Here is a 26,511-nt window from a genome sequence, read left to right as displayed (position 1 = left end):
TGAGCAACAATAAAAGCAACCTCCAAGATTTAAATTATTGAACATCACTCTGTAGGATATTTTATCAACATATGGAAATATAGTTTTATGTTTTGTTTGGGGTTTTTTAATGTATTTTCACAGTAGTAGGAGGACAGCATTTGTTATATTTAGTTTATTTTTCTCATCAGGATGTGTTTCTATTTGGAAATGAAATGCATATATTACTGTTAATCATTTCATTTTCCCTCCCTCTGGCAGTGTAATCTGGAATGCCTGAGAAGAGCTGTCATTTTCTGATAATCACTCAGTATGTCTTATTCCTTATTGTTTGCAAAGTCTACTAGAACATGTTATTACAGTGACCCATTTCTCTGAGTGGAGAGATGTTCTTGGTCCTCAGCACTTACCCAAGTTTGGTTTCCTCTGGAAAGAGGTCACTGGAGGCTTATTGGTGTTTTCTAATATTTGTGATTATTTACAAATATACAACCAGAGCATAGGGGGAGGAGGCATAACTTAAATACTCCAACAGACAGCCGATGACTGTTCCCCCTCCCCAACATCAAATCTCCAGGGAAACAGCTGGTACACAAAGATACTTACAGAATCCACACTCAGGACCTACTAGACATGCTTAGCAATAGGGATGTTGAAGCAATCCACAACAGATCCAAACGAGTTCAGGTTTCTATTAATCTGACCTGCAGATTCCACAGCGTACCAGGTTTTTCTGCATCATACGGATTCCATGGACTTGTGGATGATTTTTTAAAAACTTTTTTGGAAGGGGGAATCTGAGCAAATTTGCTCTTCCGCAAATGCTCACTAATACAAGGGCACACTTGCACAAGTGGAACAAAATTCTTGTACATCCCTTTAAAAAATCCGATTCCATCAATGAGTAGACGACGGAATGAAAGACACCTGATGATCCACAAAACACAGACAGAACAGATTTCACAAAATCTGTACATGCCTAGTTAGCAATGACATCACTGTTTTTTTAGAGTGAAATACCAGGCATGTGGGGTGTGTGGTGGCAATAGTCATCAGCTCTGTAGAGCATGCAGGGAGAGGTTTATGTCTTTTTCCCCAACTGCAATCACAGTTAAAATTGCTCCCTGTGAGACAATTAGCATAAGGAAAAATCTTCCCATTGGTGCAAATCAGAGTTTCTTTCCTAATAGTAATTGGCATGCTGCGAGGGGGCATTTTTACTAACATCATTGCTGGGAAAGGAAGGCTTCAGTCTCCCCTCCCTGCATGCTGTGGTCCCAGTAACTATCACCCTCCCCATGTGCCCAGTATTTAATTGGGGAAAAAACCCACTACATGATTACTAATCACACCATTAAAATCTCCTATTGGGCCAGCCTCAGCTGTCTGTGTCTCTACCTTTGTGACTGACTCAAGTATCTTTTCAGGCACAGCCACTTCCATTACCTCATCCTTAGCTCAGAAGGGAAAGGCCTGCCCCCTTCTCTGATCCATTTTTTCCAATTGAGAACAATTCCAAAATTGTCCAGTATCAAGAAGAAGCAATTGTCTAACCATTTAGTTGCCATGGAAACACATCACCTGTCATTCCCCTAACAAAAGAAGGTACTTGCCAATTTGCCAGGTCCATTAAAGCAGTCTCCAGCAGCACCTCTGGCTTCATTAACCTTCTCATGTTGTCTTACAACAGTATTGTTTAACCAACCATTCTGAATGCTCAAGCTTCATTTTGTTGTGTTGTGTCAGTGTATTATTACTTTCCATACAGGAGATAGTATTAGCTTAATTCTTGAAAGCATTTATTGGAGGAGGGGGTGACTACTTGCATTTTATAGTAGCTAGAATTTGAAACATTGTTTTTCTATGATTTAAAAAGAAAAACTATTTAGTATCAGATATATATTACTAGAGGGGCTATGGATGCCCTAACTAATTTAAGATTGTCTTATTGAGTTTATTAATGATGAGAACTAGTAAACTTGAAATGAACTGGGATTTTACATTTTTTATTCCATACTCTGATATAAACGACTTTTGCTATAGCAGATATTGTTGACATGTTGTACTTCTTCTGTAGTGTCCTTGGCAATTTGGAGATTACACACACACACCGAGAGAGAGAGAGAGAGAGAGAGAGAGAGAGAGAGAGAGAGGGAGAGAAAATGCTAAGTAATCTTTGTTGTTTATTTGTTCAGTTGCTTCCGACTCTTCGTGACTTCATGGACTAGCCCACACCAGAGCTTCCTGTCAGCTGTCACCACCCCCAGCTCCCAAGGTCGAGTCCATCACCTCCAGAATAACATCCATCCATCTTGCCCTTGGTCGGTCCCTCTTCCTTTTGTCTTCCACTTTCCCTAGCTTCAGCATCTTCTTCAGGGTAGGGATGTCAGAGAATTCCACCACGGATCTCGGTGAGGCCGAATGCTAGTGCATTCGGCCCCCCAAAATCCGTGGCGGAACGAAGCCCCCCGCCCCCCACCCCATGAAAGGTGCACAAAACAGAGCACTTACCTGCTGCTGTTCGCACTGCTTTATCAAATGGCAGCCGCGTCTGTGGCCGCCATTCGCGTCTTCATTATAGCCGTGATAGGCTACATAAATAATTACATAGCCTATCACAGCTGACGCAGGGATGCCATTTGCATCCCTGCGGAGGCCGTGATAGACTACTAAGTATTTACGTAGCCTATCACGGCAACCCCCCCCCAAAAAAAACAGCAAACGCAAATGGCGGCGGCTACGGCGGCCTCCATTTGCGTTCCCTTTTTTTTGCCGTTTTAGCCTACGTAAATATTTACATAGGCTATTATGGCAAAAAAAGAAAAGAAAAAGGGAACACAAATGGCGGCCACTACACCATTTGCGTTCCTTTTTTTTTTGCCGTAATAGCCTACGAAAATATTTACGTAGGCTAAAACGGCAAAAAAAAAGGGAACGCAAATGGTGGCCGCCGTAGCCACCGCCATTTACGTCCGCTGTTTTGTGTTTTTTAAATATTTACATAGCCTATCACAGAAAAAAAAAAGGGAACACAAATGGCAGCTGTCGTAGCCGCCACCATTTGCGTTTGCTGTTTTTTGGGTTTTTTTCCGTGATAGGCTACGTAAATATTTACGTAGCCTATCATGGCAAAATACAGGGACGCAAATGGCGGTGGCTATGGCCGCCACCATTTGCGCCCCTGCAGGCTGCCCAGCGGCTGGATGTCTGGTTGCAGGCGGCCGGAGAGAATTTTGGGGGGAGGGACAGAGCACCTCCCCACCACCACGAATGTCACCCTTCAAAAACGCAAGTGACTTTCGTACATCCCTACTCCAGGGTATCCTGTCTTCTTATCTATAAATGATCTTATCTATTACTAAATTATGTGTTAATCAGGGTTGCAAAATGGCCACAATGTTTGCGTTTTGATATGAAAATCCCCCTTTGGAAATGGCCAGTTCAGTTTTTGTTTGTCTTTCATGAATTCTAGTGGTCCCTTTTTGAAGTATTTCTGGTCCAAAAATTGTTGCTCTTGGTTTATATACAGTATATAATTTTTTATGCACTATAATTCCACAATAAACGAAAAAAGTTCTTTTTAGCACTGTATACCTGCAAAAAAAATATAGGGGCACAATTCTATGGCCTGTAGACAGCAGCTAGATGGCCATAGGATTTTTTGGTTTTGAGGAACCAACCTCAGAGCCACTTCCCAGAAAACTGCCTCCCCACCCCCTCCCCTGTCACCTCATAGGCAGCGTGGTTTGTCCCCAGCTCTGAGCTCATATAAGCAGTGTGGAGCAAGGGAAAAGGGGCGTGTTCCTGGGGGCAGGGAAGGGCGGGGATAACAGAAGCATTATTACAATGCTTCCTATGCACTGTCCGGCCTCCCCCCCAGCTCTAACCCGCTCCAGCTAGACAGCCAGAATTGGCCATCTAACCACTAATGCAGGGCAGCTGGAGCATGGAGGAGAAGATCCCCTCTGCGCTCCGCTCACCCTGCATTGGATAGTCGGTTGCCTCCAAGTTTGGAGGTGGCTGACTATCCCCATAGGATTGTGCCCTAGGTTATTTAAAGGTGTATAAAAGATAATTTCTTTGTGTGGTTAAGTTTACACATATTCCTAGGCCTTTGCATTAAGCAGGAAAAACTAAATGGTCAAAAGATATTCCCATTTCAGTTATTCCAGCTAATAAAGTGCCATCTAAGTCTGCCCAAAGTGAGAGAAAGAGGATTCTACAGGAGCTTTTCAAAGCTCTCTCATTTATCTCAAGCCTTGTGTTTTCTAAGAACTGCTTAAACATAATTCATGTCAGTCACATAGGGGTGGATGGACTCACTTCTGTCTGCACCACCACCTGTCTGCCAAACCGCCACTGGTGGGCCACTCCTACTTGTCATGCTGCAGGAACCACTGTGCAGTCCGTGGGCACCTGGCAGCCACCAATTCCCTTAGAGGGGCACCATCTTTTTGCAAAATGGTGGCTCAGGTTTTTCTATAAGTGTAATGTTGCATAAATGGCAGCCATAGAGAGACCATTCATGCAACATTACAGGTGTAAATTGACCACACACAGAGAGACATGTGGGGCTTAAAAAGTGGAGGGGAATCCTCCATCGGTACTTTTTTCCCCTTCTTTAAACTCCTGTTGCCGGGAGAGGAGATTTTGAGAAGGAAGTGGTGGCAGGGGGTAGAGGTGTCAACCTCCCCTCCCTAAATGCAGTGGTTCAGATCCAGATGAGAACCCCACACATTTACTTTCAAGTAAAACACACATACGGGGCAGCTACATGTTGCTAGGGATGGCAAAGAATTCCGCCAGGGATTCCAGTGAGGCCGGATTCTTTAGAATCCGGTAGGGGTGGACGAAAGTCACTTACCTGTCCTCGAAGATTCCTGCGGTGGGGGGGAGGCGCTTCGTTGCTCCCCCCGCGAAGTTCAGGCCGGGGGGGGAGGCTTCCCGCCTCACCCGGCCAAAATTCAGGCCGGGGAGGAGGCGCCTCGCCTCGCCCGGCCGCAAACTAAACAGTTAAAAAAAAAACAAAATGCCCCCATGATAGGCTACGTGACGATTAACGTAGTCTATCAAGGCTAGATCTGCAAAGTCAGCCATGATAGGCTACGTAAATCGTCACTTAGCCTATCACGGGTGACTTTAAAAAAAAACAAAAAGCACGTACGCAAATGGCGGCCCCCATAGGGAGCCGCCATTCGCGTTCCTTATTTGGTCGCTGTAGTCTACGTAAATGTTTACGTAGACTACGGCGAAAATAAGGGCAACGCAAATAGCGTTGTCCTTATTTTCGCCGTAGACTACGTAAACATTTATGTAGACTATAGCGACCAAATAAGGAATGGGAATGGCAGCTCCGTATGGGGGCCGCCATTATCCGTACGCGCTTTTTTTTTTTAAAGTCACCCGTGATAGGCTAAGTGACGATTTACGTAGCCTATCATGGCTGACTTTGCAAATCTAGCCATGATAGGCTACGTTAATCGTCACATAGCCTATCACAGGGGCGTTTTTTTTTTCTTTTATTGCAATGGCGGCGGCGGCAGCCGGTCGAAAGATCGGCTGCCGCCCCCGCCCCTGACGAAGACCCGACGAACCGCCGGCCAGACCCGCCGCCGGGAGGGACATTCGGCAAAGATAAGTCCCGTCCCGGGGGGGGGGTGCGGGAGGCGGGGGGTGCAGAGAATTTCTCCCTGAAACTTGTTCGGGGGGCAAAACACGTTGGCGCTCGGCCCCCCGAAGTTTCGGGGAGAAATTCTCCGCCATCCCTAGAATCCGGCCCCCCAGAATCCATGGTGGAACGGCCTCCAGCCCCCCCCCCGCAGAATCCCCCGGGATGGAACTTACCTGGGGTGGATTTGGCGGCGGCAGCGGTTCTGGCAGCAGATGCGGCGGAGGCTGATCTCCTGGCCGGCTGCGGCCGGGCTGCTGCAGCCGCCATTGCCATCCTTCCAGGCTGCCGTGAAGGCTATGTAAGAATTTACATAGCCTATCACGGCAGGCCTCCTGCCCAAAAAATGGTGTAGCGCCCACTACGCTATTTGCGGTTCCTTTTTTTTCGCCGTAATTGCCTATGTAAATATTTACATAGGCTAGAACGGCAAAAATAGAGAATGCAAATTGCTGCCGCCGTAGCCGCCGCCATTTGCGTATGCCGTTTTTTGGGCAGGGGGCCTGCCGTGATAGGCTATGTAAATTCTTACATAGCCTATCACAGCAGCCTGGAAGGACGCAAATGGCGGCTGCTATGGTGACCACCATTTGAGTCCGCACCAGCCCGTCCATGGCCGGAACTCTGGCTATGGACGGCCCTGGCCAGCTGCTCTGCAGAGCTGCTGCGGAGCAGAGCCAGCCAGGCAGGATTCGGGGGGGGAGGACCGGATCACCTCCCCCCCCATCAAGGTTTCTGGGGGGAGGGATGGAGCACCTCCCCCCCCGAGCAGATGCCCCGACCGGAACAGGTAAGGGATTCGTACATCCCTACATGTTGCATAATTAACACAATGTGTAGTCTGACCCTTATACATGCTTGACATTAGCAATATTGATTTGGATCCAGAGTCCCCATGAGTGAAAGTATGTCCATTGGATGCTCCCACTGGTGAATTGGGTGGAACTGATTTGGGGCATTTCCTCCTTCCCCTTAAAACCCCCTGGAAACCTGCTGGGGACAGTGGGTGTCAATTCCAGAACAGCAAAGAAGGTAGCATCGGGGGGCGGGGGTGCTCTACGGGAAAGGGAGAAACAGACAACCTGGAGAACAATACAACAGATTTACATAGCCCCTGAAGAAGGCCCTGAAGTGTGCCTCAGGGCTGAAACACATTGGGCTATTTTAAAGAATAAAACTTTATATTCCTGAGATTTGTTCTCTCGTTTCCATTGTCAAAATGAAAATTGGGAAAAATCGCTTCCCGTCTCCTCCAATGGAAGGCCCCCCACTGAGGCCCCCTCACTCCTCCCCAGAAAAAAAAAGTGCTTTAGCCCTGGATCTCAGTCCTTTTCCACAAACAGAAGGAAACTTTCATTTGCAGAAGGAGGTCTCTGGATCCAACCTACTTCATTTGTTTCAAAAGAATTTTCCTGTTTTGACACAGTTCTTAATTTAGAACCTTCTTTTCTGCTACAAAGTTAAACTACTACTCCTGCTTATTTTTACTGTAGCTGTTCTGTTTTCTGTTAAGTAGGCATTGCTTTTCACATGTGCTGTGCAGTCAAGTTCCATTTATCACTCTGAGTGGTGTACTAGAAACAAGTGCTAATTGGGAGGAAGTAAAATTGACCAATTCTGGTGAGGGGGAGGGGAGCATTCTACCAGCAAGTGCTAACATAAAGGTTTTGCACTGCTTAATTAAGTACAACTGTGGCCCATCTTGTGCGTTAAAATGACAGCATTGTTTCAAAATGAAGACATATAGTTTACCATTTCTACTTATTTTTTTATAAACTACAAAAATGCTATCACACATTATCTCAGACATTCTTATCAGTGGATGATGTCTTCAAATGGATTTTCATGTGCCTCCAAAACAGCTAGCAATGTATTTTCTTCAGGTTTTCTCATCATAACTAAGAAACCACACATAGTATCACTATGTGTATTATTATTATAGCCCCTGAAGAATAATGTGTATTATTATTATTATTATTATTATTATTATTTCAAATTATCCTGATGACTTGACACCAGGGATGCAGGGATTGTGTAAATCCATTCCAGCTGTGTTTCGTGGATTGTCAGGCACCTTTCATTCTGTCATCCACCCATTGATGAAATCAGATTTTTCTTGTTTCTGAATTTGCACAAATGCACAGTTGTACAAATGTACAGTTATGCAAATTTTCACATGCAAAAATGTGCAAATTCCACTCAAATGTGTACTTTCACACTTTAGCCTCTGGGGGAAAATATGCATTTTGGGGCGGGGTTTTGTGGGGTTTTTTGTATTTTTCTCTGATGAAATGTGCACAACATACATTTGGAAAAGTTAGAAAGCCAGTCTGCAAGTCTGCAGAATCTGCATGCTCAACAGGCGGAACGCTGGTCCGTTGTGGAATCTGCAAGTTGGATTCATGAAAATCCAAACTTGTTTGGTTCCATTGCGGATTTCCATGCACTAACAAGTAAAAGATGTTACAAAGAAAGAAGGTGCTAACTTAAGAGCAGTGTAAAAGCAGAGAAAATTACTTTAAATAAATAGTGAATTGCTCATTCCAGTTACACAGACAGCTCTTGTAATCCTAGACACATTTACTTAGATGTAAGTTCCACTGGGTTGGCACTGGACGGGAGCAATTCCCTCTCATCCCCAGCCCTCTGCAGGTACTCAAAATCTGCTCCAGAGGGCTGAGAAATCCTCTGGAGCAGATTTTCAGGTGTTGTGGATGGCTGCAAGAGGGGAAGAGAGATAGGTAGAAAGTCCCATCGTTCTAGAAGCCTGCTAGCTAGCATAATGTTGGATAACCTTTCATTTTTATTACTTTTTATTTATTTATTTTATCACAGTTGTATACCACCCAATAGCTGAGGCTCTTTCCCTTTACATCTACCGGGACATATTCCCTAGTACAGGGATCCCCAACCCCCGGGCAGCAAATCGGTACTGGTCTGTGGCCTGTTAGGAACCAGACTGCAGTAGGGGTGTGGGAACCCCCCTTACTTTGGGTCCGTGTGGGGGGAGGCGATCTGCCCCCCCCTCGAATCCTCGCTGGCCCTGGCTGGCTCCCTGCGGCAAGTCTGCAGAGCTGCCGGCCGGCTCCGGCCGCTGGCGAACTTCCAGCCGCTGGGACACAAATGGCGTCCACATAGCCAATGCCATTGCGTCCCTGTTCTTCAAGTAATAGGCTACGTAAATCTTTATGTAGCCTATTACTGCAAAGAACAGGGATGCAAATGGCGTCCGCTACGCGGACGCCATTTGCATCCCAGCAGCCAGAGCCGGCCGGCAGCTCTGCGGACTCGCTGCGGAGCGGAGCCGGCCAGGGCCGACGAAGATTCCGGGAGGAGGGGTGGATTGCCTCCCCCCCACAGACCCAAGGTAAGGGGGGATTCCCACACCCCTACTGCGGCCCGGTCCCATCCTCCCCCCAGTCCATGGAAAAATTGTTCTTCCACAAGACCGGGCCCTGGTGCCAAAAAGGTTGGGGACTGCTGCCCTAGTAAATGTGTTTAGCATTGCAGCCCCTCACCAGCCCATTAATCTAGAGACCGGCTTCTGTTCATGAAGAAAAAATTTGGCAGAGCTGAGCAACGCTAACTGTCTAGTATGGAAATACTTTTAATGCACCATGGAATAACTTTTGAGTTCCTTTTTTTCCAGAATGACTCACCTAGAGCTGGGTTGAATATCCCCCTCCATTTCGTGGGGTCCTTAGATTCCTGCATTGAGCAGGGGGTTGGACTCAATGGTCTTATAGGCCCCTTCCGGCCCTACTATTCTGTGATTCTATGATTTGTCCCCTGTAAAACTGGAGAGGAAAGGACATTCAGCACTGTTGGGAGGGGGCAAATTCTCACAACTGTGTGAGGGAAAGTGGGTGGCTTGCCATGCCGAATGAGATGGCTGAGGGTTTCTCCTTTTTCATCTTCTTAAATCACACCCAAAAATGCTTTGCTGCTGCTTGAAGGCACAGGGCAGGATCGGCCCTGCCACTAGGCAGAGCGAAGCAGTCTCTTCAGGCAGCAGATTGTAGATATCATGAAAGGGGAGAAAATTGTAAGTCTATTGAGTTTATTGTTGCATTTTTACAATAGAATTAAAACATACAAAATTTAAATCAGCTGCAACAATTATCTATTACAATTACCAGATAAGTATTATCTGATACTAAGTATCAGATTAGTATCAGCTCCCCCGGCTGTTCTATTTGCAATTTAAAGAACCCTGTACATTTAATGCAAAGACACATTTAAGGTCACATCATGTTTAGCCCTAAGTATAGAGGCATCATGACAGGAAGTGTGGTGCATAGGACAGGACACATCCCTTTCATAGGACACATCCTAGGAAGAAATTGGATTCCTAGTAATTATAGCTCAGCAAAATCCATGCTTGCTTATCCTCATTTTACTCAAGAACTGATATAGTATTGTGGCTGTACTGTGAACAAGGAAATCTTAGGTTCAATTCTTCTGTCAGCCCACTAAGTGCTCTTAAGCTAGCTATGATACCTAACACTGCAATCCTATACATGGCAACTCAGAAGTAAGCCCCATTGAGTTCAAAGGACTGTACCCCCAGGTAGGTGTTTATAGGATTGCAGCCTTAGTCCTCTGTCTGAAGTGTGGGAATAATAGTATTGGTGTGTCCTACAGGACTGTAGTAATAGTAGTTGTAGGAGTAGTTTATTATCAATGGTCTACCGACCACATACAGATAGTAAAATCTATGTAATGATGTGCTTTCAACAGTTGAAATGTGCTATACAAATGCTAAATTGTGTTAGCGTTGCATCCTACAGGTGTCCTTCTGCCATAGAAGGCCCTTTGATATAGCAGAGTTTTCCATCAGTGGAATGGTGAGGGAGGTGATTTTCAGTGATTCCCCTCACCCTTACAGCTGCCCCCCCCACCCCCAGCCATCTTCCACACTGTTCTGAAGGATTCCCCAAACCTGCAGAGCAAACAAGGGGACTTTTACTGGGGAGGGGGAATTGCATGTTCTGCTGATGGAAGCCTCTGCTGAATCAAAGAGTCTTCCATCAGTGGAGAGAGACACCAGTTGGATGCAACCTGTTGTTGTTGTCGTCGTCAGGATCTCAATTTTCTTTCTGTGAGATCCCTCCATTTGGCCAAGCTGAAACAGCACATAGTGATGCAACTACCGGGGGGGGGGGCATATCTCAAGTTAGCCCTAGCAGCCCTGGCCTTGACTCAGTTAATTGGGCTGAATGATCTCAGCTGCATTCCTGTGGGAACTTCTCCCCTCCCTCATAGGGTTTGGGAACACTGTTGGAGTCAACCTGGGATTGGCTACAGGAGAATCCTCCCAGAGTTGTCAAGGGCCTGAGAATAAAAAGGGGAGACTGGGAGCTACCCTGTCATCTCCACCTACCTGTGTCAGCTTGCCTTCAAGCTTGTGAGTTCTTGAATCCTGAACTGGGCCCTGCTACCATATTGGGAGACCTGTACTTAGGTAAAGTATAGGATAGGGTTCGGTATTGCTTTGTTATTTTTGCATGGAGTATTGTCCTGAAGGTTCTCCTTGATCCTTGTATACCTTTTTATCACTTTCTCTTTTCCCAAGGACATCTCTACCTCTAGAGTGGTGTGTGCTTCCTTCCAGGTAAACCTCAGTACTAAATTCAGTGCCTTCTGCTTGGGCCAATTGGTACTGTGTAACATTTCAGGCTTGGGGGCTTGAAATAGAAGGTGGACCCTTATTTCTGCACCCAGGTGTGTCCTGAAAGATCTGAGAGTTCCCTCACTCAGGCTGAGGTGGACGTAAAGGGGTGGTGGCAGTTTACTGGGTAATTGTTTGTCCCTGCCTGCACAGCACAGAATTTGGACAACCCCTTTTCTCCCGTTATTGTTATTGTTATTGCTATTGCTATTGCTATTGTTATCTAACTACCCCATTCTGTTCATCTTTCCTGGGAAGTTAGTCCAACTGAGCTTATTCCCAAATAAATATCCATAGGATTTCACCTAAATATCATAGCTTTGTTCCATTTGCTTGTGAAAGCAGCTTTTAGCTCAGCCTTCACTTAAAACTGTACTTCAGTCTTTGTGAATGCTATATCTCACCTTGTTTACATCCATTTCACTTCAGTACTTACTCGACATTAAAGAGCATTTCAAATAAATTATTAAAATATGCACAAAGCATTTCCTCCCAAAAGTTAAAACCATACTAAAGAGAAATTGGCCACAGACACGATCCAGCTAGGGCTGACACTGACTGACATAGATCACAATGCTTACTTATTCTTCAGATCAAAAACAATAAATATAATTTATGAAGCATCACCTGCAGTGCAATAAAATATTAATGTTCAATGTTTGGGTTACTCAAGCTTTACAGAAGGATATTATATGACTTATAATGGTTGAAATAACCTTTAGTTTTTTCCATCCATAAAAGCTCATTCTATCCCCACATAGAAATATTATACAAATTTATTGTGAATCCATGGGACAACAATCTTTTCAGGTCACTCCACTTGTAATTACAACTAATTAAAATGTGCCAAAGAAAGGATAGAAATTTATCTCTGCTCATTAAACCTGTAAAGACTGTGTTAATTAGATGTCAGACTTGGTAACTCGCATAAATGTTTGCTGCCAGTCTAAATTTAGTAAAAAGAGGGAAATGCATTCCAAGACATGATTTCTCCCAGAAAAGATTGATATGGCTGGCTTAAGTAATGGGTGTTAAGTCTGAAGTTACTCTAAGAATTCCTATGTGACATTTTCAATTTCCTCATTACATTACATTACATTTTAGATTACCAATTTCTGTGTTTTCTTTCACCACCGAAATATAATGAATAGAGTCCTGACTGGACTGAATTCTGCATAAGGACCACCTTTGATGATACATTAAAAGTGTAATTACATTTCCATGATGATGATGATGATTTCTAGACACCTTTCTCAAAAACAACTCAAGGTGACTTATAACAAAATTAACAACATACAAGATGTTAAAACAACTAAAAACAACTATCCACTAAAATACCATCACCCCATTAAACAACTTAACTATCAGTGACAATCATAAACAATTTAATGGGTGCATTTCAGAACCCATCATATGACATCAAATGCCTGGAAATATCCATTTTTAAAAAATGTAAATAGCTATCATGGGTTGGGGCGTTGATCAGGATCAGGTCCACATGGGGAGGTTTAGGGAGCCAATCCTATCTAGATAGGCGGCCACCTTCAAACTGAGAGGTGACTGCCTATCCAAAGCAGGCAGGAGAAACACGGAGGGGATTGTTCCCTCCGTACTTCTCCTGCCCTGCTTTTTCAGCTTGACAGCCAATTGTGGCTGTCTAGCCGCGGAAGGACGGAGCGGGGATGGAGGCTGCTGTACGACACGTAGGATGTGTCATACAGGCAGTTACAATCTCCCCACCCCGGAACACCCCCAGCCACACCCCTTTCCAACCGCTGTGCACTCCTCTTGCAAGCGCACAGGACAGGGCTGTTCCACACTGCCTCCGAGGCAGCGTGGAAGTGGGGGGAGGTCGGTTCTCCAGAAACTGACTTCAGTGCACAGACTCTGAGGTCGGTTCCCAAAAAACAAACAACATATCCTATTGGCTGTCTAGCCGCTGTCTAGCAGCCACAGGATTTCTCCCCTAACCCTTTCGTTTTCTATTTTGGTCATAATGTCACCACACCAAAGCTGCTATTCCCTCCACCCCAGAGATAGCTTCCATTTGTACTGATGGAAGTTTCCATGAGGTAAAATGAAACATTTTAAAATTCACTCACCCCTGCTGATTAATCCACTCTTTGTGTGTGTGTGTGTGTGGGGGGGGGAATTCACACACATCCTGACATTGGGGAAAAACTCTGGGCCATACTTCACCCCAGGACTGGATAAGATCATATGCTAGGAAGTCCTTGGTTTAAATCTCTACTTAGCCACAGACATAGTATTAGTAAGTGGCCTTAGGCAAGTTCCTAACTCTCATCCAGGGTTGACCCTACCATTAGGCAGAGTGAGGTGACTGCCAAAGGTGGCAGGTACTGGGGGAAGCAGTGAGGTGTTGGAAGGAAGAGCTATGTGTACCAAGCTAACCTGATACCCTTAGGTGCAGTGAGGATACTGTCCCATCACCAGTGTTGAAGTAAGATTAACCACCAGTCAGGTTGGGTTTTGGACATGGAGTAGGGGTGGGTGCCATATTGTCCGTTGCTTCAGAAAGCAAAGGAACTTGGGCCAGCGCTGCTCTCAGCTATACCTCAGCCTCCTTTCCCCCAGTCTGCAATATGGGGATAATAATAACGCTTCCCTATTTTACAGGGCTCTTGTAAGGATCATTTCTGAGATACTGTGTGTGAAGTGCTTTGAACACTCCAAAGCACTGAATAATTGCTAATTATTATACTTCCCATCTCTCTGCAACTTCTTTCCTCAGCTGGACCTGAGTAGTATTAGAAGTGCAAGTGTTCACCTTCGGCTAGAAAATTCAGGGGCTCATTAAATTAACACAAATCCTTGCCAAAAGTGAAAAACTGGTCCACAAGTCCATAGAATCCCTGTGGCTTGGAAAAAGCTGGTTTACTGTGGAATCTGCAGGCTGGATTCAGAGACATCCAAACTCATTTAAATCCATTGTGGATTTCTGCAATATCCCTAGCTCAATGTGACCCTAGCTCAATGTGAGAAAAGTTTTGGAAGTAGTATATTGAATGACTTATTAACTCATGGAGGAAGCAATCCTATGGCTGCTAGTCAGTGGCTAGACAGCCATAGGATATGCTTTTTTCCGGGAACAAACCTCGGAGCCCATGCTCCGAGGTCGGTTCCCAGAGAACCAACCTCCCCCCACTTCTGTGCCGCCTCGGAGGCAGCGTGGAACAGCCCCATCCTCCGCACTTGCAAGAGGAGTGCGGAGTGGCTGAAAAGGGGTGTTCTGGGGTGGGGAGGGCGGAAATGCCTGTACGACACATCCAATGTGTCGTACAGCAGCCTCCTTCCCCGCTCTGCCCTCCCACGGCTAAGGGCAGGAGAAGCGCAGAGAGAATGATCCCCTCCATGCTTGTCCTGCCCTGCTTTGGATAGGCAGTCGCCTCCGAGTTTGGAGGCAGCTGCCTATCTAGAAAGGATTGCTCCCTAAATGTGTTTGATGGCTCTGAGTAGCAGTGGCTAAAATGTTCTTAGAGAACCTTTGGGCAATGCATAAATGGTTGGCTAGATGCTGAAAACCTAGACATATAATTTCAGAATTGCTAAGGGGGCTCGAACAGGGCACATAATGACTAACCATGGTTTGTTGAATCATGGGATGTGGTTATGTGTGAACCCAGAACTAAGGGTTAACTATGGGTTGTTAACAACAAACAACCCACGAAGAGAATCCATGGTTTGTTGTTGGGTTGTGAACTGTGGATTGTTTAAACCATGAGTTATCATTACATATGAGCATAGAATCATGGGTTGTTCATGGGTTGTTTTGCCAGGCTATAGAGGCAAGAGGGATAAAAGAAAAAGAGAGAGAGACTCATTACATGCCATTACTGCAGTGCTGCAAAAGCAGCTGGGATACAGGGAGGGAGCAGGCAAAAGATGATGGAAACAAACAACCCAGGGATTGAGAAAACTATGGTTTGTTCAATCATCTGCCAGACAAACCCTGGGTAGGGCAACAAACCATGGTTTTTCAAAAAGCGGGTTAGTATAATGTGCAAATCAGGCCATTAACTGAAGAAATTAAAACCTGCAGAAAACTGCACATGCACCACTCTTTGTACAAAATTCAGATTAAAAACACACAAAGCAAAACAGAATAATAGAGAATCCTTAATGCATTGGTTTGCCTTTGGAAATGATGCCAGGTGTTTCAGAACTATAAAATATGGGGAGAAAGTTTGATGAGAAATTTAGGAGTCTCATTAATTATTAGAATGCACAATCCATTTGTGAGTGAAACGCCATTTGTGAAAGCAGCTCCATTTGAAAGGCATGTTTTTGTAACATTGTGGTTAAAAATACACACACTTAGTGAATGCTGTTCAAATTCTGTTTGAGCTTGACATCTGGCTTCAGACATGTTGTCTGGAAACTATCCAGTAGGCTAAAAGCACAGTCTGCGATAACAACTGTAGCAGCAGTTACCTGATAAACTGACCCTGAGGGCTGATGAATGTCACCCTTGATGCATTTCCATTATTTGTGTGTTGGGGTTTACTGGATTTTGACATTTCTTCCCCTTGTCCCTAAGTTCCAGTTTTTCAATGCCATGCTGAATGTGACTGTATCACATGCAGCTAACTCCAAAAGCCACATAGCCAGGGATGGACGAAAGGGACTTACCTTGTCCCGCAGCTTGCTTCATGGTGGGGGGGAGGCGCTTCAGTTCTTCCCCCGAAGTTCAGGCAAGGGGGGGAGGTGCCCGCCTCGCCCGGCTGGGGAGGAGCGCCCCGTCTCCCCGGCCGCGAAAAAAAAAAGTAAACACACACACACACACACACACACACACCCGTGGTAGGCTACGTAACGATTTGCGTAGCCTATCATGGCTAGATTTCCAAAGTCAGCCACGATAGGCTACGTAAATCATCACGTAGCCTATCACGGGTGACTTTGGGGGGAAAAAAAGTGCGTACGCAAATGGCGGCGGCCCATGGGCGCCGCCATTTGCGTTCCTTATTTTGCCACGTCTAGTCTACGTAAAGATTTACGTAGACTACGGCGAAAATAAGGGCAACGCAAATAGCGTTCTCTTATTTTTGCCGTAGTCTACGTAAATCTTTACGTAGACTACCCCTGTCCAAATAAGGAACACAAATGGCGGCGCCCATGGGGCCCTGCCATTTGCGTACGTGCTTTTTTTTTTTTTCCAAAGTCACCCGTGATAGGCTACGTGACGATTTATGTAGGCTATCACAGCTGACTTTGGAAATCTAGCCGTGATAGGCTACGTAAATCGTCACGTAGCCTATCATGGGTGTGTGTGTGTGTGTGTGTTTTACTGTACTTTTTTATTTTGTAATGGCGGCGGTGGCAGCCGGTCGGGAGACTGGCCGCCGCCCCCGCTGAAACGCCGCTGAACCACCGCCAGGACCCGCCACCGAGGGGGACATTCACCGAAGGTAAGTCCCATCCCGGGCGGGGCAGGGGGCCGGCGGAGAATTTCCCCAACACTTTCGGGGGGCCAAATGCGTCGGCACTTGGCCTCCCGAAGATTCGTGGAGAAATTCCCCGCCATCCCTACACATAGCGTCACAGTAAAAAGTTGACACAAATTGAAAAAAATTGGCACAAATGTTTTCAGGGAAATACGCATTTGACTGATTCATCTCCTCGTGCTCAGACCTATTGGCATGCATCCAAGGTTGTGTAAATGAACTGCACTTTAATGGAAGTTTTCAAGAACTGAAACTATCCACTGAAATAAATGAAAAAGCTCCTAAATGCTGGCAAAACAATTAACTTGTAACGGTTGTATGTAGCGCTGTGCCAAAAAATTCTCCCACATTTTTTCAACCATTCTTATTCAATTTGATAGAAGAGGAATTGCTTTCAAAAATAAATTCAATGGTGAAGAAATTTTGGAGAAGGTGAAGAAATTTTGGCAAAGCAGCCGAAGGGCTGGACTCCAAGGTTAGTCTTCCAGAGCTTATTTGCATAGCCTATTACGTCTAAAAACAGGGATGCAAATGGCGTAGTGGATGCCATTTGTGGCCATAAAGCTGGTAGATTAGCCTAATGCAGCCATAAATGGCACCCACTATGCCATTTGTGTCCAGAGCCTGACTTACAGCGATACAGCATGGCAATGGCTGCCGGCCGTATCGCTGTAAGTCAGGCTCCAGATGCAAATGGCGTAGTGGGCACCATTTGCCTCTGTAAAGCTGGTAGATTGGCCTAAATACAGCCATTTACAGCCGTATCGACATTCTGCCATATCAATGGCTGCTGGCTGTATCGACATTTGCCAGCGAAGCAGAGCTGGCGGCCGGCTCCACAGGATCAAGGCGGAGCAGAGCCAGCCTGGATGTATTCCAGGGGGGAGGAACGGATCGCTGCCCGCCACTGCGGACCCCCCCCCCACCCAGAACAGGGTAAGTGATCCGCCCATCCCTACAGAGGCATGGCCAATTGGAAAAACATGCAAGACTTCTGTTCCAGTCTCATGAACTGGAATTTATAAACATGTTTTGTCCATTGGCTATGTTTAGTCTGTAAGATTCAGGCTAGACCAGAGATAGCTGTTTATATATATCCGTCTCTTTACTTTCATTTTTTTCTTTTTCTTTTTTAAATGGATATGATATATTGTACTTAAATCTCTTGTGTGAGGGTGTATAGAAATGTGCACACTCATTTATATATTTAGAACGCATACTATCTAAAATATAGATAGTACAAAATACATTAGTTGTATTTCTTATCCTTTATAATCTCTTTCTTTCCTTTTTAAAAATAATAATAATAATAATAATAATAATAATTTCAATATTTTAATACTAGGATTAGTAATCTTTTTGACTGGTTGATTTTAAGCTTTATTATTATATAGTAGCTAAAAGGCATTATATGGCCAATGGAAATGAATTGTTATTGTTAAGCTTGCTTCCTTGTTATAAGCCTGAAGATACAATATTGAAATTGATTACTTATGCTGTATTGATTTGTAAGATTGGTAATATTATAGGTATAATTTCTAAGTAGACTGATATTTGAAGTTTATGTGTAATGTAGTTGAAATTTAAGTTTGTTATGTAATCTTTTGTTTATATTTTGCTCTCTTTTCTTTTCTTTTCTTTTGTTTCTGTTTCTGTTTCTTACCCCTTTGTGCTTCTCTCCCCTTTTTATATTTTTTCCTTTCCTTCTCTCTTTTTTTCTCTATTTTATTATTGATGGGTCCTCTTAAGAATACTGTAAAGTAGGAAACTGTAGAAGATGATTATGTTGTTGGTGTTCCTTATTTAATTTATAAAGATAAAAGCAGAATAAAAAGTATTAGGGGGAAAAAAAGAAATTTTGGAGAAATTCTCATGGGTTGGGTTTGGGTTTCTTGGGCTTAACTTACTTAGGAGCTGGCCGAGGAGTGAGCACAGGTGTCCTGTTTTTCATTCTGCAATAATCTCTCTGTAGCCTCCTCAGCTTCCTACACTTCAACTAAAGTCCAGTTTAAGGCACCATGAGGTCATTCCTCCCATAGGGCTTTTTCAGATCAGCCTCAGGACATGCAGGCAGCCTGGGAGGCTAGCTTTGATTAGGTAAGCTCAAAAATGCGACAAAAATAAATGATAAAACACCCTTAATGAGGCAGAAGAAAGGAAACTTTTTGTCCATAGGCTTATACGCAAGATTCACCGCTCTATTTTGTGTATAAGTCTATGGGCACATGCGATCAGCAGGATGTGCCCATAGACTTATATGCAAAATAGAGTGGTGAATCTTGCGTAGAAGCCTATGGACACATAGACTTATACGCAAGATTCATGACTCTATTTGCATATAAGTCTATGAGTACATCCTCCCGATCACCAATTTTTTTAAAAAAAGAAAGACTTTTTTTTTAAGGCAATCAGCAGGGACAGGGAGGAAGCGAACGGCTCTGGCTGGCAGGAGGGAAGGTAAGCACCTCCAAGCCAGTCCCCCCCCTGGAATCCGAGTGGAGTGGAACTGCTCTGGAGGATTCCAGGGGGGGGGAGGAACAGATCCCCTCCCCTCCCCATGGATTCCCCACCAGAACAGGTGGTGGGGAATGCGTACACCCCTAATTTGCACACAGCTCAAGTTGTATGTGAGTTAACAGCCATTTCCCATTGTAGGATAAATCTTGGTGTCTAGTAGAAAACAAAGCTGTCATGTGTGTTCTGCTTCTGCAACTCCCTAAGAAAATTGACCAAAACAAATGGTGAGGACAAAAGAGGCAGAGGGAGTTATATGAGAAGACCCCTGCTAAAGGTCCATCTAGTCAAGCATTCTGTTTCCCACTGAGGATAGCCAGATAGTTTAAGGAAATCCATAAGCTGTCTTTGAAAGCAGCAGTCCTCCTCCATGACTTGTCCTGCACCATGCAAGCATAGATGTATTCATGTATATTGTGTCTCCCCTTAGTTTCACTTACCTAGGCCTGAAAGCCCCAAATACTGCAGCCTTTCCTTGAGGGGAAGATGCTCCAACCCCTTGAACACTTTGGCCCTGCTTTTCTCCCCCATTTCTAGCTTTAAAATATCCTATATACCAGCATCCACCAGATGTTTTAGACTACAACTCCTATCATCCTCAGTTATTTTATTTATTTATTTATTTATTTAATTTCTATACTGCCCAATAGCCGAAGCTCTCTGGGCGGTTTACAAAAATTAAAACCAAACACACAATAAAACAATTTAAAATATATAGAACATTAAAACCACAATATAACAATACAACCACAATAAAATCTAGCAGCAGTGCAGGAGTTTAAAATACAGATTCAAAACAGCAAAGCTAAAAGCCTAGAAAGCTAAAATGCCTGGGAAAATAAAAAGGTCTTCACCTGGAGCCGAAAGGAATACAATGTAGGCGCCAGGCGAACCTCACTAGGGAGCTCATTCCAGAGCCGGGGTGCCACAGCAGAAAAAGCCCTCCTCCTAGTAGCCACCCGCCTCACTTCCTTTGGCAGGGGCTCATGGAGAAGGGCCGCTGACGATGAGCTTAAGGTCCGGGCAGGCACATATGGGAGGAGGCGATCCTTCAGGTAACCTGGCCCCAAGCCGTTAAGGGCTTTAAATGTTAACACCAGCACTTTGAATCGGGCCCGGAAATGGACTGGCAGCCAGTGCAGCTGGAAAAGTACTGGCGTAATATGAGCTCGCAGGCCAGTCCCTGTTAACAATCTTGCTGCCCTATTTTGGACCAGCTGAAGTTTCCGGACCGTTTTCAAAGGCAGCCCCATGTATAACGCATTGCAGTAATCCAGACGAGAAGTTATCAGAGCATGGATAACCGTAGCTAGGCTATCTCTGTCCAGATAAGGGCGTAGTTGGTATACCAGCCTAAGCTGATAAAAAGTGCTCCGTGCCACTGAGTTCACCTGTGCCTCAAGTGACAGTTCTGGATCCAAGAGCACCCCCAAACTACGAACCTGATCCTTTAGGGGGAGTGCAACCCCCTCCAGAACAGGTTGAATACCACCTAGCCGGGCAGAAGAACCACCCACTAACAGTATCTCCGTCTTGTCTGGATTGAGTTTCAGTTTATTGGCCCTCATCCAGTCCATTACCGTGCCCAGGCACTGATTCAGAACAGTCACTGCCTCATCTGGTTTTGATGAGAAAGAGAGGTAGAGCTGGGTGTCATCCGCATATTGATGGCACCTCAGCCCACACCTCCGGATAACCTCCCCCAGCGGTTTCATGTAGATGTTAAACAGCATGGGGGATAAAATAGAGCCCTGTGGAACCCCATGGCACAATTGCCATGGCACAGAGCAATAATCCCCCAGCACCACCTTCTGGAATCGGCCATCCAAGTAGGAGCGGAACCACTGTAGTACAGTGCCTCCAACTCCTAACCCAGACAACCTAGAAGGATACCATGGTCGATGGTATCGAAAGCCGCTGAGAGGTCCGGGAGAATCAACAGGGTCGCACTCCCCCTGTCCCTCTCCCAGCAGAGGTCATCCCACAGGGCGACCAAGGCAGTTTCCATTCCAAAACTAGGGATGGGGGAGAATTTCTCCCCGAAACTTCGGGGGGCCGAGCGCCAACGCATTCGGTCCTCCGAAGGCTGTTCGGGGAGAAATTCTCTCTCCCTGGCCCAGAATGTAACAGGCCACGAACCACTCGGAAAAGCTCCGCTGGACGACACTGAGAAGATGCAATGCTGGTGGAAAAGAACTGTCTCTTTGCCACCCTCACCGCCATAGAGTAGGCTCGATAGTGGGCTCTTACCTGTGTTCGGTCAGACTCAGCACGTGTTTTCCTCCACCTGCGTTCTAGCCGTCTCCCCTGTTGCTTCATTGCCCTCAGCTCAGGTGTATACCAAGGAGCTGGCCGGGCTCCGCTCAGAGGGAGAGGGCGCTTGGGCGCGATCGTGTCAACCACCCAAGTCATCTCTGCATTCCACAGAGCGACCTGGGCTTCGACAGGAGCACCAGCCATACCAGCAGGAAAATCCCCCACAGCCCTCTGGAATCCATCAGAATCTATTAGCCTCCGGGGGCGGACCATTTTAATAGGTCCCCCTCCCTTGCAGAGGGGAAAGGCTGCCAGGAGTCTAAACCTCAGCAGGAAGTGATCTGACCATGACAAAGGGACGGATGTTAATTCCTCCACTTTCAGATCACCATCCTCCTGCCCAGTTGAGAAAACCAGATCTAGTGTGTGTCCTTTTATATGCGTTGGGCCAATAACATGTTGGGACAGCCCCCATGGTTGTCATGGCAGCCATGAAGTCCTGAGCCGATACAGCGGCCTCGGCATGGAAGTTGAGATCCCCCAGGACCATCATCCTAGGGGTCCTCAACACCAAGTCCGAGACCACCTCCGTCAGCTCAGGCAGGGAGTCTAATGGGCAGCGGGGTGGGCGGTACACCAACAGAATCCCTAATCTGTCCCGGGTACCCAACACAAGGTACAAACACTCAAGATCTGCACTCGAATGAGCAGGAAGCCTGGAGAGGGAGATTGAATTCCTATAGACCACGGCAACCCCCCCCCGACCCTCAAGTCGGTGTTGGTGCTGCACCGAGTACCCAGGAGGACACAGCTGGGAGAGAGTGACCCCTCCCAGTTCCCCCACCCAGGTCTCAGTAATACATGCCAGGTCAGCCCCCTCATCCACAATCAAATCATGGATGAGGGAGATTTTATTTTGGGCTGACCTGGCATTCAGCAGCAGCACCACCAGACCCGAGGGCAGACTGGTAAGGCTGCCAGGAACCATCAGGCTGGGGGAAGAACCAGAAGAGGGGACAGCTGTAAGGTGTCTAGCCCCTCTTCTCAGCTGGCCTGTTAATCCCCCAACGCCATACCTCCCCCTGCCCATGACCACAGTTATGGTGGCACCTCCCCGACCCCCTGAGTTGCCCAATAGTCCTCCCAGGCACATATTAAAATGTTAGGATATAAAATGCTCAACAGTTTAAAAAAATATAAGAGATAAAAGAGAACAGCAGCTAAGAAGGAGCAGATAAAGTCCACGTTTGCCCCTTTCCCCTTGTCTTTAAAGCTGCTGCCCTCTGCTGCTGCTATTTGCTGCTGGTATTGTGGCTGCTGGTGTCTCTGGAGAGGCAGGTGGGTGGGTCCTCAGATCCTACGCGACTCCAAGTGCGATGCTAAGTGCGCACTTAGCTTCGCACTTGGCGCAACGCCGAGGCGCTGCCTCTGGCAGCCACCCCGCCTTAAGTACCTGTGGGCGGGGGCAGAAGCAGGCTCCGGATCCACCCGGTGCAGCTGCTGGCTGGTCCTCCTTCCCCAGGCTCCTTCCCGAGCAGTCTCTGGCAGCCCCCACAGTTAGCATGGCCAGTGGTTATGATGATGGGGAGTTATAGTCCAAAACATCTGGAGGGTACCAGGTTGCCTACCCCTGGTGTGCACATTATTGTACACAGTTTTCCAAGTGGGGCACACAACACTATAAGGCAGGGATAAGAACATAAGAAGAGCCATGAGGGATCAGACCAAAGGTCCATCTAGTCCAGCATTCTGTTCACACAGTGGCCAACCAGCTGTCAACCAGGAACCCATGAGCAGGGCATTAGCACAACAGCACCCTCATACCCATGTTCCCCAGCAATTGGTGTACATAGGCACACCACCTCTGGTACTGGAGGTAGAACATAGCCATCAAGACTAGTAGCCATTGATAGACTTCTCCTCCATGAATTTCTCTAACCCCCTTTTAAAACCATCAAAGTTGGTGGCCATCACTACATCTTGTGGTAGCAAATTGCAGAGTTTAACTATGCACTGTGTGAAGGAGTACTTCTTTTTATCTGTCCTGAATCTTCAACCAATCAGCTCCATGGGATGACCCCAGGTATTATGACAGAGGGAGAAAAAAGTCCCCCTATCCACATTCTCCACACCATGCATAATTTTGCATGCATAATTTTGTAGATCTCTATCATGTCTGTCTTTACCCTCCTTTTTCCAAGCTAAACAATCCCAGCTGTTGTAACCTTCCCTCATAGGGGAGATCCTCCAGCCCCTTGATCATTGTAGTTGCCCTTTTCTGCACTTTTCCAGCTCTACAATATACTCTTTTAGGTGTGGTGATCAGAACTGTACACAGTATTCCAAGTATGGTTGCACCATATATTTGTATGGGGGCCCGGGGCAGTATGATTTTGGCAGTTTTATTCTCAATTCCTTTTCTAATTATTCCTAACATGGAGTTATCTTTTTTTTACAGCAGCCACACACTGGGATATAGAACCTCTTTTAGCCCAGGAGCTGAATTCCATTTCAGAGAAGTTCTTGAGGACCACATTCCAGTGATAGGTGCAGCCAAAGTCAAAATGTCCCAGATTTTAGCTGAACTTGCTTTATTGGACTTGCTGGGAAGACTATTGAAAAAATGCTGATTTACCTCTCTTAAAACAATGTTTTATGTCTTATGAAATGCAAATGTCAAATGTTAATGATAAATAATTAAGAATTTGAAAATTTAAATAAATAAAAAGTAATTGTATTAAAAGGAAGACAATGCAGAGACACATGCAGGTTCAAAATTAATTCTGGGTAACTGGCATAAAAAATAATGGTCAAGTTGACTTGGATTGTGTCCAAAGAGAAAATGCTGAGTTAAAGCCCTATCACATGGGCCAAAAAGTTATTTGAGTAATGAACAGGTATGAGACTGTATTATTCTAGGTTAAAAGTGTACTCAAAGTTTTTGCTTATTAATGAGCAAAAAATATTGTGTAAGGTATACACATCAAAAAGCTTGATATACAGATGTCAACCTGTACTCAAGTTTAATTGGCAAATTTTAAGTAAGGAATTATCTCTTCCTGAAGGTATAATTCAAAATCTTATCTAGCCTGAAAAGTGGACTTGTAAGCCTTTTTTGTACATTCTAATTTTTAAGAGTGTTTAATAACGACGAGATCATTTAGACTGTGATCCCTATTATCTTCTGTCCCTAGGTAGATATGAGGTGATTTCTACACAAAAAAGTATAAACATGTGCTGATTTTAGAATGTGGGAGCTTCTTATTAGAAGCTCACTAGGCCTGTGTACCTATCAGCTGAATAGAGTGAGATCTCTTGTTTTTAAGCTATTTGGACTAGAAGTCTAAGGGGGGGGGGAATGTCTTTGCCATTTTATACAAGTTATATTTTAATGTGATGTGTAATGTGAAGCTCAAGTATGAGCTTCATCACATGAGGCTAAAATCCCACATCCTTACCGGGACTTCTGCTTTTGGATTCTTTGCAGGATTAAGATCAGCTCCTTTACATGGCAGACACGTGCTTTGAATTGGGGAATTGCTTTCTCAGCAAGTTCTATGTCTTTCATTTTACAGCCACTAGATGGCACTGTAAAATGACAGGCACAGCGCAACTCCATTATTACATACAGCTGATATAAGGGATTAACGTTCCTTATTGGGTTATCTCCAATCTTTTAAAAAGCTGGATAACGGTTATAAAGCATGGGAGAGTAGGGATGGTGGAGAATTCCGCCACGGATTTCAGTGAGGCCGAATGCACTGGCATTTGGACCCCTGAAATCCGTGGTGGAATGGCCTGCCCCCCCTGCCCCCCCCACGGATTCCCCCCGGGACGAGGCTTACCTGGGGCAGATGTTCCAGATGGTGGCGGCTCCGGCGGCGGCTCTGGTGGCTCTAGCAGTGGCAGCAGCTGGTCTTTCGACTGGCTGCCACAGCCGCCATTGCCATCTGCCCTTTGCCGTGATAGGCTACATAAGTATTTACGTAACCTATCACGGCAAGCCAAGAAAAAAAAAACACATGTACGCAAATGGCGGCGGCTACGGTGGCTAGGGATGGCGGACAATTTCTCCACGAATCTTGGGGGGGCCGAATGCCAATGCATTCGGCCCCCCGAAATTGGCGGTGAAATTCTCTGCCCCCCCCACCCCCCCGGGATGGGACTTACCTCCCTCAAATGTCCCTCTCGGCGGCAGGTCCCGACGGTGGTTCGGCGGCGGTTTGGCGGGGGCAGGGACGGTGGCCGGTCTTCCGACCAGCTGCCGCCACCGCCATTACAAAATGATTTAAAAAAAAAAAATACACCCGTGATAGGCTACGTAACAATTCATGTAGCCTATCACGTCTGACTTTGGAAATCTAACCGTGATAGGCTACGTAAATCGTTACGTAGCCTATCACGGGTGTGTGTGTTGTTGTTTTTAATTCAATTTTTTATTTTGCGGCTGGGGAGACGGGGCGCTTCTCCCCGGCCTGAATTTCGGCCGGGCGAGGTGGGGCGCCTCCCCTCCCGGCCTGAATTTCGGCTGGGCGAGGCAGGGTGCCTCCCCCCCCCGGCCTGAACTTCGGGGGGAGAAGCGAAGCGCCTCCCCCCCACCGCGAAGCAAGCTGCGGGACCAGGTAAGTGACTTTCGTACATCCCTAACGGTGGCCGCCATTTGGCTTCCCTTTTTTTCACAGTTTTAGCCTATGTAAATATTTACGTAAGCTAGTACGGTGAAAAAAAGGGCAACGCAAATAACGTAGTGGGCGCTATTTGCGTTCCTTTTTTTCCCGCCGTAATAGCTTACGTAAATATTTATGTAGGCTAAAACTGCGAAAAAAAGGGAACGCAAATGGCGGCCACCGTAGCCGCCGCCATTTGTGTACGGAGTTTGTTTTTTTTCCTTCCGTAAGGAAGGCTGCCCAGTGGCCAGATTTCCAGCTGCAGGCGGCCCCAGCCAGTGGCTCCGCGGA

The sequence above is a fragment of the Heloderma suspectum genome, chromosome 5, assembly GCF_057233095.1.
Source record: "Heloderma suspectum isolate Gila_16-S chromosome 5, 16-S_ref, whole genome shotgun sequence".
In the NCBI taxonomy this organism is placed as follows: Eukaryota; Metazoa; Chordata; class Lepidosauria; order Squamata; family Helodermatidae; genus Heloderma; species Heloderma suspectum.
The sequence above is the reverse complement of the archived record's forward strand: the minus strand, read 5'-3'. Positions refer to the sequence as shown.